The following is a 15,180-nucleotide window of genomic DNA, read 5'->3' on the forward strand; positions in this document are numbered from 1 at the left end:
AGCCTCAAGATGATCTGCTATAAAGTGGGTGAGCCCATGCATTTCTGTTGTACTTAAAATAAGAGGACTCTGTAGTGTATCATATGCTGCTGAGTTACGTGTGTGACATTTTGAAAGAAACTACTGAGGTTTGTTTTAAGAATTTACTTTCCATTTTCTTTTGAATTCTAATCCTAAAATAATCATGTGGAGATCTTTTGATACTGAAAAAGTGTTATGAGTCCATTTCTGCAAAACTTTGAAAGAAGTGTCGAATTTTCTTTTTCACAAAGGTTGCAAAATAGTCTCAGTTGAATCACATTCCTCAAGAGTGGCCTCTACATTCCATTAAGAAGGTGGAGAAAAAGCCCTTCTTAGCAAGTGAAAGTATGTGGCAGTGGTGAATACTGATGTTTACATTATAAAATTCTTAATTCAGTAATTAATAAAGGAATGAATGCTACCAGAACACAGGGAAAGCAGGATTTTTATTTCTCATGGGAAGCAAAATGCAAATCTAGACTGATAGTTGAACTTCTGCATGTATTTCTGGTATGTAAGTTTCAACACTATTGAAAGACTCACTAGATTGAAAAAAAAATCCAGTTGAAAATGCTTCAGCCTTTTAATAAGTGAAAAAAACACTCACAGACTAACTTATGTCTGATGATTTTAAGGAGAAGCTGCAGTTTCTGCAGCAAGTTCATATTCCTGAAAGTTGAGAAAATTATGTGTGTATGGCACTGCACAGAGTTGGTGCTTCAGCTGTGCAAAATGGCATTAATCTGAAAGGAATAAAAATTGACACAGAAATTAGCTCCAGTGTGTTGAGCTCTGGCGCCTGTTTCAGAAAACTTCACACTACAATTTTACGCTACATCCCTTAGGAGTTATCAGAGGCATTTTTACTCCTTATGTGAACTGGGCATGGAAAATGCAATTAAAACTGAACTCTGTTGTTTACCTTCTCTTTATTCTTTGCTCATCTGAGATTCATTATTGTCACTGCAGTAATTTGTAATAATTGACTAAGAATATGATTTTAATACCCAGCTATCCATTCTGTAGAAGATATTTTCTCATGAGAGGTGCTGATTCAAATAATCTGAAACTGGTTGAACTGGTTTAAGGCAATTTTTTCACCAGATTCTGCTGATAGTGTAGTGTAAAACAAACATACCCCAAAACTGGCAGTAATCTCAAACCCCAGCACAACCTCCATGCCTCCAGAGGCAGTATCAAGATGAAACACATTCCCCTGCTCAGCAGTGGGTGTCCAGGGTAGCGGCACTTCTGTGGCAGCACGTGGACTGCGTGTTAGAGAGCAGCTTTTGTATTCTTTTTTTGATTCACGTAAGAAAAATTCTTTATTCTATTCAGGTTTTGTAGATAACTCTGAAATGTTCAAGATCAGGTCATGTAAAGTCAGTGAAGGAATGTTCATCTTTTTTAAATAGTGGTCTGATCCCAGATATTTTTAAAAGAAGACCTTGTTCTTGTCCTGCTTGTTACTTGAGTAGTGCTCTCATCGCAGTAGTTTGCCGTGTTTGTTCTCCCTCCTCCCTTATCTGTCTTCTGAAGCTTGGGAAACTGTCAACCAGGATTGCAGCACCCATGGAAGAAATTTCTGTGTGGAGCCTTAGTATTTTTTGTTGCAAGAAGCTAGTGCCACACTAATAATAATGCAAAATATTACTAGTAATATTGCAAATATTAGTAGTAATACTAGTAATAATGCAAAATATTACTAGTGTGGCACTATTCAGTTCTGTTACATTTTCCTGTTTTGAGTAACAAAGCAAGATAACCCTGATGTGGGCCTTTTGGGTTTGAAATATTCTAAAAAAAACCCCAGATCGTGTGAGAGGAAAACTCATTTCCTATTCAGCTTTAATTTGAACCATAATCTGCCTGTCCCTTACCTAACTTTATTCTCTGCTCAGTGCTTGAGTCATCCAAACTGCTTTTTTATGACTGCTATGATATCTTGCAACACCTTGCCTCAAGGGTAGAATGGTTTCAAAGGGGAAGTAATGACAAATTCTCATAGCTGGTTTAGGAATGTAAGGATCACCAGGGAAACAACAATTGTTTTATTTCAGGCTCTTTGGGCAGCTTTTCTGACTTAAAGCCAAAGCATCGCAAAGCCAAGGCTCACTAAAACTGGTGATTTACATCATTAGCTAAATCTTACTTAAACTTTGCGTTACAGATCCCTAAATTCCTTAACACAGTACTGCATTTTGCTGTACTAACATTTGGCTAAATCCCTACTGAAGCAAGAAACTTTCGAAAACAATTCCCTGAAATTAGCCTTTAAGCCAAATCTATGAGAAAATTTCATAAACTTTTCCCAAATATGTTTATGCAAGAAATAATCACGTTCCACTGCCTAGAGAAAACTCTCTATTAAGTTTGTGAAATACAATTATTGCATCTGTCATCCTTTGTTTTACTAAACAAATACTATTTTTTTTAGAAACTTCACCTTTCTGGTATGCTTTATTAATTTGTGAGGGAATCATATTTCACCCTTGACTTTAATTATTAAACTATAACATTTGTCCGTGCTTTTCAAAGCCGTGTTTTTCAAAGCCAAAATGCTGATGTGTTTTTCTGGGTGTGTTATAATAATAATAATAATAATAATGTCATATCAGATCTTTTGGAATACCTGATAGTTCTTAAAGTAGCAAACTGGTAAAATATGATTGGGAATTATTTTCAGCATCCTTGCTTGCCCTCACTTACGGCATTTGGGCACACCAGTCTTGGCAAGACACATCAACTACATTTATCTTTGGCTTGAAAATTAGGGCATCACATGTTGGTGGTTTGTTTGCCATCATTTGCCAACTACTGTATTGGATTCTGGTCCATTGCCAGGCTTGTTGCTGCTGTTTTAATATACTCTAGGATGGTGCCCAAACAATTTTCCACATGTCACATTTCTTAGTGTAAGTATTACCAGGGGATTTAAATAGTTAGACACTACAACTTATATTAAAAAAAAAAACAATCAAAATAAACTTTACTGTAAATAAAAAATGAGTTCATGGGGACATTATTGTGAATGTGATTGCAAGGTCTCAGAAAAATTAAGTACCTGTGAAAATATACAGGAGTAAGAGATGCTTATATGGGGCATATAGAAGGTCTGATACAGGTTTTACTAATCTCAGTGGAAAGATTTTCATTGCCTTCTGTACTAGTTATTATATTGGTCTCCTTGTCCTGGCATTTTAGACTGAATCATGGAAATTACTGAATTTTCCATTTCTAACTTGAATATCACCTTATCCTCCAAATATGAACATAGAAAAGACCTGCTTTGTCTAGTCAAAAAACAAGATTTTTTTTTTTTTGAGACAAATTCAGGTGATTTGGCAAGAGAATTTTTGGTTGGTTTGATTATTTGAATTCAAATGGTGATTTTATCCAAAACCAAAGCTTTCCCTCTGCTCCCCATCTAGGATTTTTAATAATTTTCTTAAAAATGCAAAGCAGTGTAATTGAAGGGGTGGGTTTAGATATTAGCTTGGATTAGTAAAGGAGAGTAAGTTGTGGTTTTAATTGTGTTTTATACAGAATCTAGGGCACTTTGTCCAAACATGGAAGTCTCGGATGCAGGTCCTTCCCTCATTTGAGAGGCATTTTAGCCCATACTTCCATTAATGTGCCTTTGCTTACATTCTGGCCTGTTTTGTATTGATTTTCTGTTTACTGCCCAAGTATCTGAGTTCTTAATTACTCTTTGGAATATTTCCTGCACTTGGATGTTCCACTTTCAACTAAGTGTTGTTACTATGAGGCCAATAAATTCTGCCCTTTTTTTTTTTTTTTTTTTTTTTTTGGTGTTCATTCCTCTTCTCCTTTTCCCCCTATATTTCTCCTTTGCTGGTGATACCTGCTATGTTCCACAGAATAAAATGGCTAAATGGCTTAAACAGGCCAGTTAGGATCGGTGCCTTCCTGAATAGCCCTTAGGCTGGTGGTTTAAATCAGGGTTTTGAGCAGGCAGATAGTGGTTCCATTCCAGTTCTCCTTGAGTCAGGGCCAATGGTCTTTTCTTCCATATAGAATGAGCACCTTGGCTGTTTGGCTGGTTGAATAGAAAGGAAATGTCTCAAACACCGATACCTGTTGATAGTATTTTTCTAGCTTCCAACTGAGATCACTTGCTGAGTGAAAATCACACTTTGAATGAACAGATACAGTTGCAACAAAGTTTACCAGTTTAGCACTTGAAGCTCAATCATGCTTGTTTTCCTGAGCTGAATAGTGCCATTGATTTCATTTGACCTGGTCAGATGAGAGACAAGGAAGGTATAAGGTAGCCCTATAAGTACTTAACAGGCTTTTTACTTTAAAATAATCCACAATTTAGCTTTTATATTCTTGTGATAAAGACTAAGGCCCAGATAGCAGCAAAAGAAGCATGACAATGAGCAGTAAAATTAGGTCAAAATGCAAGAATTAAAGGGATTAAGGAGACACACTAGGCTTAAGTAGAAGAATTGAGAACTCTCAGCAGTAACACTGATTGCCAGTGACATGAGAACCTGCAGAAAGACGCTAATTCCTAAAGTGAACTATAATAAGCTTGTGAAATTATCTTGGTAGTCAGTTGGAAATATTTTTGATTTGGATATTCTGAAGAGCTCTAGAGAAGGGACACTGACTGCTGTCAAGAAATCCTGCTAACAGCTTGTTGAATTTCCCAACTTGTTTTAATCAAGGGATTCTAAACAGCCTTCAAGATAAGTTTAGCTTTTATCCCTTCACTCGCCAGTTAATTGTGTAGAGTCCTTTAGAGTTCCCATACAGGTCCAATTGAGTAGTAAAATAATGTATGCAGGAAGGAAGTTTCTGGATTTCTTTAAAAATTAGGTTGATATTTATTCAAAGAGTGATAAGCATCTCTGAAACAAACAACAGATACATGAAAAAAAGTATTCCAACAGCAAAAGTTAGTAAGCATTAATCTATGGAAAGATGCTAAGACTCAAATTAAATTAAAAATGGAGAAAATATAATGATGGCATATTTTGTCATCAAAGTTTTGTAATTTGTGCATCTTAATTTGCAACATTCTCACTGGTGCAAGTTTCTGTTTGCCTTGCTAGATATTATAAGGGCAATTCTTGCCTCATCAACCTCTGTGTTTTTTCTGGAAAAATGAAGACAATTATTTTTGTTTCATAAGCCCAAATTTTGCTTGGATACTATGCAAATTTTCCCTGAAATTATATTACTTGTTCTTTATAATTGGCATTGAAGTAAGTTAAGGGGTGTTTTGGTTGGCTAGAGCTTAATGATGGAGGCAGTAAAGTAGAGTGTTTAGGAGTAGGAATCAAGGAAAGGCCAGCAAGGTAGATGTCCTGGTGAGAGTCTTTTATAGAGCACCCAACCAGGATGAAAAGGCAGATGAAATTTTCTATAAGCAGCTGTGAGAAGTCTCACATTCACTAGCTCTTGTTCTCCTGAGGGATTTCAGCTTGTAGCATGTCTGCTGTAGGTCCAGGACAGCAAGGAGGAGGCAGTCTAAGGAGGTTCCTGGAATGTATGGAAGACAACTGCCTGACACAACTGGTCAGTGAGTCAACCAGGGGTCCAGCTGGACCTGCTGTTTGTGAGCAGGGAAGGACTGGTGGGAGATGTGGAGGTTGGAGGCTGTTTTGGGCACAGTTGTCACAAAATCAATGAGTTTAAAGGAAGAGGATCAGCAGAACTTCCACCTTGGATTTCTGAAGGGCAGACCTTGGCCTGTTTAGGAGCCTGGTTGATGGAGTCTCTTGGGAGAGAGTCTGGAAGGACAGAGGGGGCCAGGAAAGCCACACATTCTTCAAGAAGGAAATCTTAAAAGTGCAGAATTAGGCTGTCCCCATGTGCCAGAAGTAGGGAAGAAGACCAACTTGCCTGAACAGAGAGCTTTGGCTGGAACTTGGGGAACAAAAGAGCTTATCACCTTTGGGAGAAGGAGCAGGCAACTCAGGAGGAGTACAAGGATAGCATGAAATTATGCAGGCAGAAAATTAGAAAAGCCAAATCCCAAGTAGAGCCTGATCTAGCTACTGACATGAAAAACAATAAAAAAAGTTTATATTAATACATTAGTGAAAAAAAAAAAAGGAGTAAGAAAAATCTCTATCCTGAATTGTATGTGGGGAGAAATATAATGACAAAGCATGAGGGAGCAAGTTCACCCTCAGTAAGTTTGCTGATGACACCAAGTTGGGTGGGAGTACTGATCTTCTTGAGTGTGGGAGGGATCTGGGCAGGCTGGATTGATGGGCCAAGGCCAACTGGAAGAAGTTCAACAAGGCAAAGTACTGGCTCCCATTCTTGTGTCAAAATAATCCCATGCAGTGCTACAGGCTGGGGGGAAAGGACTTGGGAGTGCTGGTCATAAACAGCTGGACATAAGCCAGAGTGTGCCCAGGTGGCCAAGAAGGCCAATGACATCCTGGCCTGTATTGGTAACAGGATGGCTAGCAGGATCAAGGCAGTGATTGTCCCCTTATAGTCAGCACTGGTGAGGCCACACTGCAAATCCTGTGTTGTTTTGGGCCATTCCCTACAAGAAGGACATTGAGGTGCTGGAATGTCCACAGAAGGGTAACGGAGCTGGTGAAGCCTCTGGAGCACAAGTCCTGTGAGGAGCATCTGAGGCAGCTGGGGGTTTTTACACTAGAGAAAAGGAGGCTCAGGGGAGACCCCACTACTCTCCACCTACTGCCTGAAAGGAAGGTGTAGTGAAGTGGGGGTTGTTCTCTTCTCCCAGGTGACAAGTGACAGGACAAGGGGAAATGCACTCAAGTTGCACTAGGGATGGTTTAGATCGGATATTCAAAAAAAAATTTCATGGAAAATCTCATCAGGCTTTGGAACAGGCTGCCTAGGAAAGTGGTAGAATCCCCAGCCCTGGAGAAATTTAAAAGACATGTGGATGTCATGATTTAGTGGTGGGTTTGTGATTGGACTCAATCATCTTAAATGTCTTTTCCAACGTAGATGATTATATGATTCTATGAAATTAAAAGCCAGGAATGATACAAGCAGAGTTAAAATCCTATTAGAGTAAATTAATTAATTTGACTTGTGTTGATTATTGTTTGGGTTTGGTATGGATCAGAATGTCTTAGACTAGTATAGTGTGGCATGTTTTCTCTAGGGTTTCCTTCAGTTAATTTTTCTTTAACAGATTTCTCTAATTAGTTTTTGCTTTTATTACTAGAAAAGATTTCATTTAGAAGTAGGCCCTTAGGATGCTCTTTGAAAAGACAAAAAAAAATGTTCACCTTCCTGAAGAAGGATTTTGACTTGTTTAAGTTCAAGTCATGAGTAAAACATTAATTCAGTCAGCTTGATACACCATTGCCCTGAATGTTTGCCAGGATTCCAATCTCAGTAACTCTTAAGTACCAGCATTGCACTTCTGTCACTGCTGTATAATGCACATTTTCTTCAAGACTGTAGGAATGCTGTTACCACACACTTTGCTGCCTCTCTAAAGCTTTGTAGCTAGGGAATAGCATAATTATTGGAGAAGGAATTGTAAGGATACCTTTAAAGAAACATTTGAAGCCTAATTCAAAGCCCAGTGCCTCCAGTGAGACTCTTTGTGCCTCAAGGTTTTTGGTTGGAGCCTCCATCACTGAAATCAGTGAGAATTTTTTTTTCACTCGTTACTGTGGTGTTCAATAGCATGTTGTGCAAGATAAGATTCTCATAGCTAAAAGGTTATTCAGCTGTCCCTAAAACTATTTTGTCTTAGAAGTTTTTATTTTACGGCCTTCAAAGTATTTGATTTCTTATTCTGATGTCTGCTTTTTAGGCAGAACTTGTGAACTCAAGAGCCTGAGACACTGTAACCAGTTAAAAAAACCTCACTGATGTACTCTGCATATTATTTCAAAACTTTCCTGGGCTTTGTGCTGAATTTGGTCAATGCCTATGCCATTAAACTGGCTCATCATGACCGTAGAGGATTTGTAGTACTGTGTGCTCAGATACATCCCTCCTGAGAGAATTGCACTGAGTGTTTTGGATAGAGATATAAGATTCTAGTGGAAAGGAAACTAGTCAATGGCTTTTTCTTCTCCTGTCAAATGCAGTGCATCACACTCAGCTTCTTCTTTAGGGATAGATGATGCAGTGTTGTACATTTTAAGATCCAAATGACAGAGCTTCTCTAGTGGGCATTTTGGGTGGGATTTTGTCCTGGGTTAATCCTAATCAAGTGGAGGTCCTTAAAGTGCTGAATTAATAGCCCTAATAAATTTAGGTTTTATTCATAACCTTGAGGATGAGTACATTTAGATGTGGCATAGTAACAATTGCTCTGAATTCTAATCCAATTTTGCCCATAGTTTCCTTTCAATGTGTACTTAGAATTGCATAAATCATGTAAGTATTAAACAGAGCAGTGTTCTGCACTGGCAAGGTGTACATTTTAGCTGGTGAAGTGGACATTTTCAAGCTTGTTGGCTGATTTGGGTATTACACTAAACATAGGAAAGGACATGCGATTGCCAGTGTCTTGCTTTTACTTATTAAATCATTGCATATTGTATTTGTTTCAGATGTTTGAGACCTGTGCTCAATTTTTTGTGCTGTCTGAGGAATCTTAAATAGATATCTCCCACAAAACTGCTGTTATCTTCAGGCTGTAGGAAATGTGAGTTAGCCTGTGCTCTGGCAGAATCCTGTTGTTTGTACACCAGTAGCAAGTGGGAATGAGAAAAGCAAAGTATTGCCTTTGTTACTGTTTTGTTTTGTTTTGCCATCACTGAAAAAACACAGGCAAGAATAGGAAAGAGTAGCTGGAATAGGCAGACTTTATGCATTAAACCAAATTTTTATGACTGCAGTGATTGAAGGGGCCTAAAAATGTAGGATTTCACTGGGATTCATCAGCCAGCCCATGAGCTCAAATACTTTCATATAGCTCTCCTTTCCCCTCCCCTACCTCCACTTAAAGATAGGCAGAATGTAGTAGTAGTGCATCCTGCAGGTGTTGTAGCAATAGCATAGCAGAGTCCTGTGGGTCTTTTTGAGCTGCACAGTTACTATATGCTTGGTTCTTATTTTAAAATGTACTACTTCTGACTTGTTGAAGGATCACAACTGGGCTAGATTCAAATAAGCAGGATAATTTTTACCAGTGTTGTTCTGCCCTGAATCATATAATGCATAATTCTTGAGTTTCAGATTATGAAGTATGGAGGAACTCATCACAATAGAAAAATGTTTTATTTAGTCACTTGTTTATTTAAGGGAAAATAATTCTTTTAAAGAAGAAGTACTAATGCACTTTTAACATGTAAAGTATCTCATTTTTTTGTGTTCCTATTCCCTGTTCAACACACACAACCCAACAAACCACATCTCTACACCAAGGTAGTGAGCCTGCAGTGATTCCTGTATCATGTTTCCATCAACCAAAATTATGCTGCTATTTAAACTCCTTTACTGAATTGTTAGGTTCATAACACAAGTAAATTCAAGATTATATGATTTATTTTGATCAGCTAATGAAAATATATTTGCACCATATTCTAGTTAATGCCCTGCAAATGTTTAATAAATCTTTAGGAAAGAGGATGAGACAGGGAAGAGAAATATTTTTTATTAGGCCGGTCTTTTTTTCTCTTTATTGAGTTTCCTCACTGTATCCCCCAAAATAGCCTTTAACTAATTCCCTTTTTCTGCTGTTCAAGAGAGCTGTTTCTGAGAAAATGCATTTTGCTACTCTTAGTGTGCTTGAAAATTGAAAGAAGACTCAAAAGAATCTAGACCTGAGAAATTCAAACCCATTGAATGAAATGTTAAAGTAGTAAAAATTTCAACATATTGAGTAATAAACAAATGCAGTTTTAGACTGTTATTCTCTTTGTAGTTACTGCTATTATTTAGAGTAGTTTGATAACCATCAGTCATAGGAACTCTGCTTGAAATCATATGATAAATTATGTCCTCCCCTCGTTTGCTACTGTAACCACCTATTAAAGCAAATAACTTAAGTATGCAACTTCTGATTTTTCATGGTTCTTTAAACTGTAAATGCACACATAAACCAGGCCCTATTCATTGTTTTGAGGTCCCAGATTCATCTAAACCTCTGAGGAGGAGACATTCCTGGATCAATATCTGGTTACCGTGTTACTGAGATCTCAAGTGACTGCCTTACTTTCGGATGCTGTCTGCTTCTAGGGAAACTTCCTTTAACTGGGGCACTTCAGAGATTCCTCTTTATGTGTGATGAATCTGTTTGTTGTTGAACAGACTTCCTCTGGCTTCCACAGCTAAATCAGAATAAATCTAAATCCTCTGTGGACTTGACTTCTATTTTTAGTAAGACTGTCTGCAAGGTCCTTGGGATGGAGCTGCTTTTCCTAGCTGGGACATACTTTTGCAAATGCAGATGGAACCTGATTTGACTACGCATGGCTTTGCTTGATTAGTCCCTCATCAACACGAAATGTGTTATTTAGGTAAAAACATAGCTTCTATACTGTTTTTTCCTGCATTTCTTCAATTTTGTGCTTTGGATGGAATATATGGACATTGGAGGAAAAATATATTGTAAAACATCTATATATTTGTTTAAATCTTGTGGGTTTCATACCTTTTGAGTACTTTTGAAACATAATAATTTTTGTGTAGGTTTTCTCTTTCACGTATTAATTTTGACTTGTGAAGGGGTTTTTTGGGGTTTTTTGTTTGTTTTTCAGGTGAGGTTTTTTTGTGGTTTTGTGTTTGTTTGGGGTTTTTTGGTTTGTTGGTTTTTTTTGTGTTTGGTTTTTTTTTTTTGTTATGTTTGATGACAGAATCACAAAAAGATTGAGTGGTAAGATCGACTATTAGGTATGCAGATAACTATAAAGAGTTAAGATAGGCTTTTTTTCTACAGCATTTGACATAGCAATGTGTTACAAAATGGTCTTAAACATTTAGCAAACACCGTGTTTCATGAAGTTGACAGTTTGGACCGTTTATAATGTTTTGTTTGAAGGATTGTGGAACTTGTCAAGTTTCACGAAAGCTGGGGCGTATAATTTCCTGAGAAGCCTTGTTTCATGAAAAGTAACAGTAATGGTGATTTTGCTAAACAAAGAGGCTAAGCTGCTTCTGGTCTGCTGGCAATTTTTGGATGCTTGATTTCTATGTTCCACCCATATTAGGAAGGGGCATCACAAGGATCAGTGGTTGGAATTTGAATGCAGAACAATTCAGCTTAGAGATCGGAATGTAGTTTTTAAGAGCGGATGATCTTAAATGGTAACAGATTTCCAATGCAAGTGGTGAATTCTGATGTCTTCAAGAACAGATATCTTACAGAAAAAAGCCCACCTGTGAAACTACATCCAACATAAAGTTGGATGGACTACTAGGTTTTCTCAATACAGAAGGTCAAGCTAAATCATTACAAAAGCCTCTTTTGGCATTGAAATCAATAGAGAAGGAATTTTTGGAAACTCTCAACTATTACTGATTTTGCCTGCATCTAGACACAGCAGCAAATATCCCCTGTATACTTAGTGAGAAAAAACTGAAAAAAGAATATATAATTTGCAAAAATTCTTATCAGTTCTGTTCTTCCAAACTGTATATTTAAGAAACGGTCCTTACTCCTCCCTGACCCTCCTCCAAGATCCTTAAGGAAATTAAGAAGTGCTATTGTGAAAGTCATAGAAGGACCTTTAACTCACATAGCTGAGAAGCCAAGAATTGAAAGAAGATAAAATGAAATCTGAATGGTACAGAACTCAAAACCTGTGGATTGTTATAGCTTTTCATATAGTCAGTAGTTATTATTTGTTTAGTATTTCAACTTACAATCTTATCCCCCTCCCACCTACACACATTCTTGTAAAGTATATCTTTCTAATCTTAATGTTATCTTAACATTTTTCACCTCAGGGAAGTTTTTACAAAGAATTCTATAAGTAAGAGACACTTGGAAAAAACCAACCAAAAAGAACACATAAACCTAACAAATTTTACCAAATTGACTTTTAAAAACTTTTGCATTTAGCAGTTAAAAAGCCCTTGCATTTGCCAAATTTTGTTTATTTTTTTATGTTCAAGACCCCATAATGTGCCAGATACTCTTAAAAAAATAATTTATATAAATGTAGGTGACAATATTTTTATAGAATTCCATTGTTTATCCTGTTGTTATTCACTAGATCAGGGTTATTCTGACATAATCAAGTAAAATAACTCCATCCTTATGTAAATGAATGTGGAACCAGACTAGGCAGACTTCTACCCCCTTCTCAACAAGATTATTCCCACAGAGGTTATCCAACATGTGTCCTGCCTGATTAATGTCTTGCTTGGAGGAGTTCAGCAGATCAGAAAGAGATGTCATGTCCATCACACTGCTGGCTTCTCTGTGAATGTGCTGTCACATGATACCAGATGTGGGGATATGGGTGACTTTCTGCTCCTGTTATGGGATGTCTGTTTCCTGTTTCACTCCTGGTTTTTTTCCCTCATATAACGCTGAGGTTACTTTGGTGGGTAGCATGGCTCACGGTTAAGTCTTAACTTTTGGATTCTTGACATGCCTGAACTGGCTTTCCACCTGAAGAAAAGCAGGTATTCCTCCTTCAGTGCTTAGCTTTGCATAAATAGTTCTTTACCCTGACCAGTGCTCTTGGACACTGTTACCCAGTCAGCTACACTGAGGGCAGACTGAGAGCATACTGTTTCAAGCAGCAGTCAGTTTTAAAATATATTAAAAAGACACATTTCTTCTGCATCAGAAAGACACCAATTTTTGATGAAAAATAGTTATTTGGAGGGAAAAAATGGTCAGGAGATATTTTCACACTTCTTCAGAATGCTTTTTAGATCAATTTTTAGTTCTCACTGATCACAGTACCTGAAACTACAGCATTTAGGCCCAACCCACCTTTTCAGTGTAGCACTGATAAGAGATTGTCAAGAAGCTGATAAACACAAGCTTAAGGATTAAGGGTAAAATAAAGTGTACAGGGTGGGCTTTCAGTGCAAAGTGGTGTCCATGAGTAAATGCAGATTTTCTTCCTTTTTTGTTATAAGATCTCTTTCTCTGGGCTTCTTTTAAAATCCTTCTGTTACTTACGCAGTTTAGTAGTCCTTGCCTTATTTCTTGCTAAGATCAAACAAAAAAAAAATTATTTTCCCCTCCACAAACACATTACCTTTGAGAATTCCCCTTTGGGCAGTGTTGTTCAGCTTCATTCCAAAATACAAGGTCGTGTGCTAAATGACATAGAATAGGATACACAGGAGGAACAAAGGCATGATTAATTGCCTGTGCTAGCATATTTGTTTTACTTCAAGCTAGCTGCATAGCTTAGAGTAGCAGAAGCCACAGCATGAATTCTAACATATGTTTGTCCAGGCACAAACTTTCTGTGCATTGAGGTTATATACATTACATCTATAACAAGCATTGTTAAAACCCACATTTCAATCCTTTAATTGCTAATGTTTGGGTAATAGCTAGATCAAGCTAGTACAGGTACACTGTCCTGTACTCGTATTAGTTTCTTAGTTTTTCTTCAAGATTTAACTAGATTTGGAGGGAGCTTGTAGCATACTTCCCTGGGAGCTTTTAGTTTTTGAGGTTTTAAATGCAAGATCTGAAGAGCCATATGTTTTTGTAGTCTGCTCATTTATTACATTATAACAAAAAATATTCTCAATGTACTGACGAATTGAGAAGGAAGGAAATTCAGAAGGAAAATAAAAAGGATGGGAGTCATACGTTTTAACAAAGATGTCCAAATGTATGGTTGCAAATCTAATGGTAATTTTGGGATCCCTTTATAGTTAATGGAGTTGTTTAGCTGGTTAAATAAGGGTGATTCATCTCAGTCTAAGAAACAAGCTAATAGATTAGTTGAATTGCTCTCCTGGGGTGCTCTTTTCTCCATTTATGTCATGGTACATCTAGGCTATTAGTGGAAATCAGAAAAAAAATGTTGCAGCTACGTACATAGTTCTGTAACTTCCACATATTATTTTATTTGCTGAAATTAATTTTGTGGAAAAATGTAGTTATGAATCATATTAAAAACATTTATGCACTAATTTCAGTGCATTTGTTTAGTGTTTACCTATGTATTGCTCGGAAAACATAAATTCAAGTTCTGTATTTTGCCTTTCCTGGAGCTTGGAGATGGTTCTTGGTTTTACTTTATTTCTTTATAAGCTTAATTACTGCAAAATATGCAGTAGATACTGAGAACAGCTTTAATCAGTTAAGGAAATTAATAAAAGTAAGATTGTGTTATCTTTTCCTTCAGTGTAAATTTGGCAAGCCCCCTTCATTTGCAGTGGCCATTCCTTTTATCTAAATAGTTGGGAAAGAATACAGAGATAATTTTTGATGAAATGAAATACCAAGAAGTTGTGATTCAGATAAAAAAATGCTTAGAAGTGCAAGGAAAAAATTTATCATATATATATAATCCTTTAATCCATTAAATGATTAGAGCAAATAGGGAGTTGAGCACTGGACTACAAAATTGAAAGCAAAATACTGCAAACATTTCTTTATGAACCTTTATCTACATTTTTCTAAATACTTGTGTGGGTATAGAGCGTCCTGATCGTGTACGTTTATATGCATGTCCATACACAAAATGCAATGAAAATATCAGCTGTGAAGTTAAAGAAAGATATATTGAATATTCTGAATATTCTCAGCTTTTAGGAGTATAATAAATATTATAACTAGAAAAGAATATGTTACTTTCCAGTTCTGTTTGTGTCTCTAAGTGGAGAAAGGGTGGCTTTGAAAAGAAGTTGCTAAAATAGATTTTATTCCGAATTTTTCATACTTGGTATGTGACTTCATGTAAGCCACAGACTCATGGAATAACAAAGTGCTGGGCCCATCTCTGGAGTTCCTTTAGTCTGATACCCCTGTGCAGAGCAGCATCAATTACAGCAGATTGTCCAGGAATGAGTCCAGTCAGATTCAAAGTATCTCCAGGGCGGAGACTTCCACACCCTCTCTGAACAATCTGATGAAAAGCTTGGATACCCTTACAATAAAGAAGTGTTATTGTCATGTTTGAATGCATCTTGAAATTCAGTTGGTCCCCAGTGTTTCTTGTCCTGTCTCTGGACATCTCTGAGAAGAGCCTGACTTTCTCTTATTACACCTACCCATCAGGTGCTTATAAGCATGGTTAA

General features: G+C 37.0%; 1 protein-coding gene and 1 long non-coding RNA gene across 2 annotated transcripts in view; one reads left to right on the plus strand and one right to left on the minus strand.

Annotated features, from left to right (window-relative positions):
- FREM2 (FRAS1 related extracellular matrix 2) overlaps positions 1-15,180 on the plus strand; it is a 115,602-nt gene that overhangs the window by 11,939 nt on the left and 88,483 nt on the right. The gene's annotated exons all lie outside the window — the stretch shown is intronic.
- LOC137469387 (uncharacterized) lies at positions 1,242-5,532 on the minus strand. Its single transcript, XR_010996473.1, has 3 exons — positions 5,443-5,532; positions 4,213-4,281; positions 1,242-1,652 (listed from the first exon to the last, which is right to left on the minus strand). It is a non-coding gene; the product is annotated as an uncharacterized lncRNA (long non-coding RNA).

Source organism: Anomalospiza imberbis, chromosome 2, assembly GCF_031753505.1.
Source record: "Anomalospiza imberbis isolate Cuckoo-Finch-1a 21T00152 chromosome 2, ASM3175350v1, whole genome shotgun sequence".
Taxonomy (NCBI): domain Eukaryota; kingdom Metazoa; phylum Chordata; class Aves; order Passeriformes; family Viduidae; genus Anomalospiza; species Anomalospiza imberbis.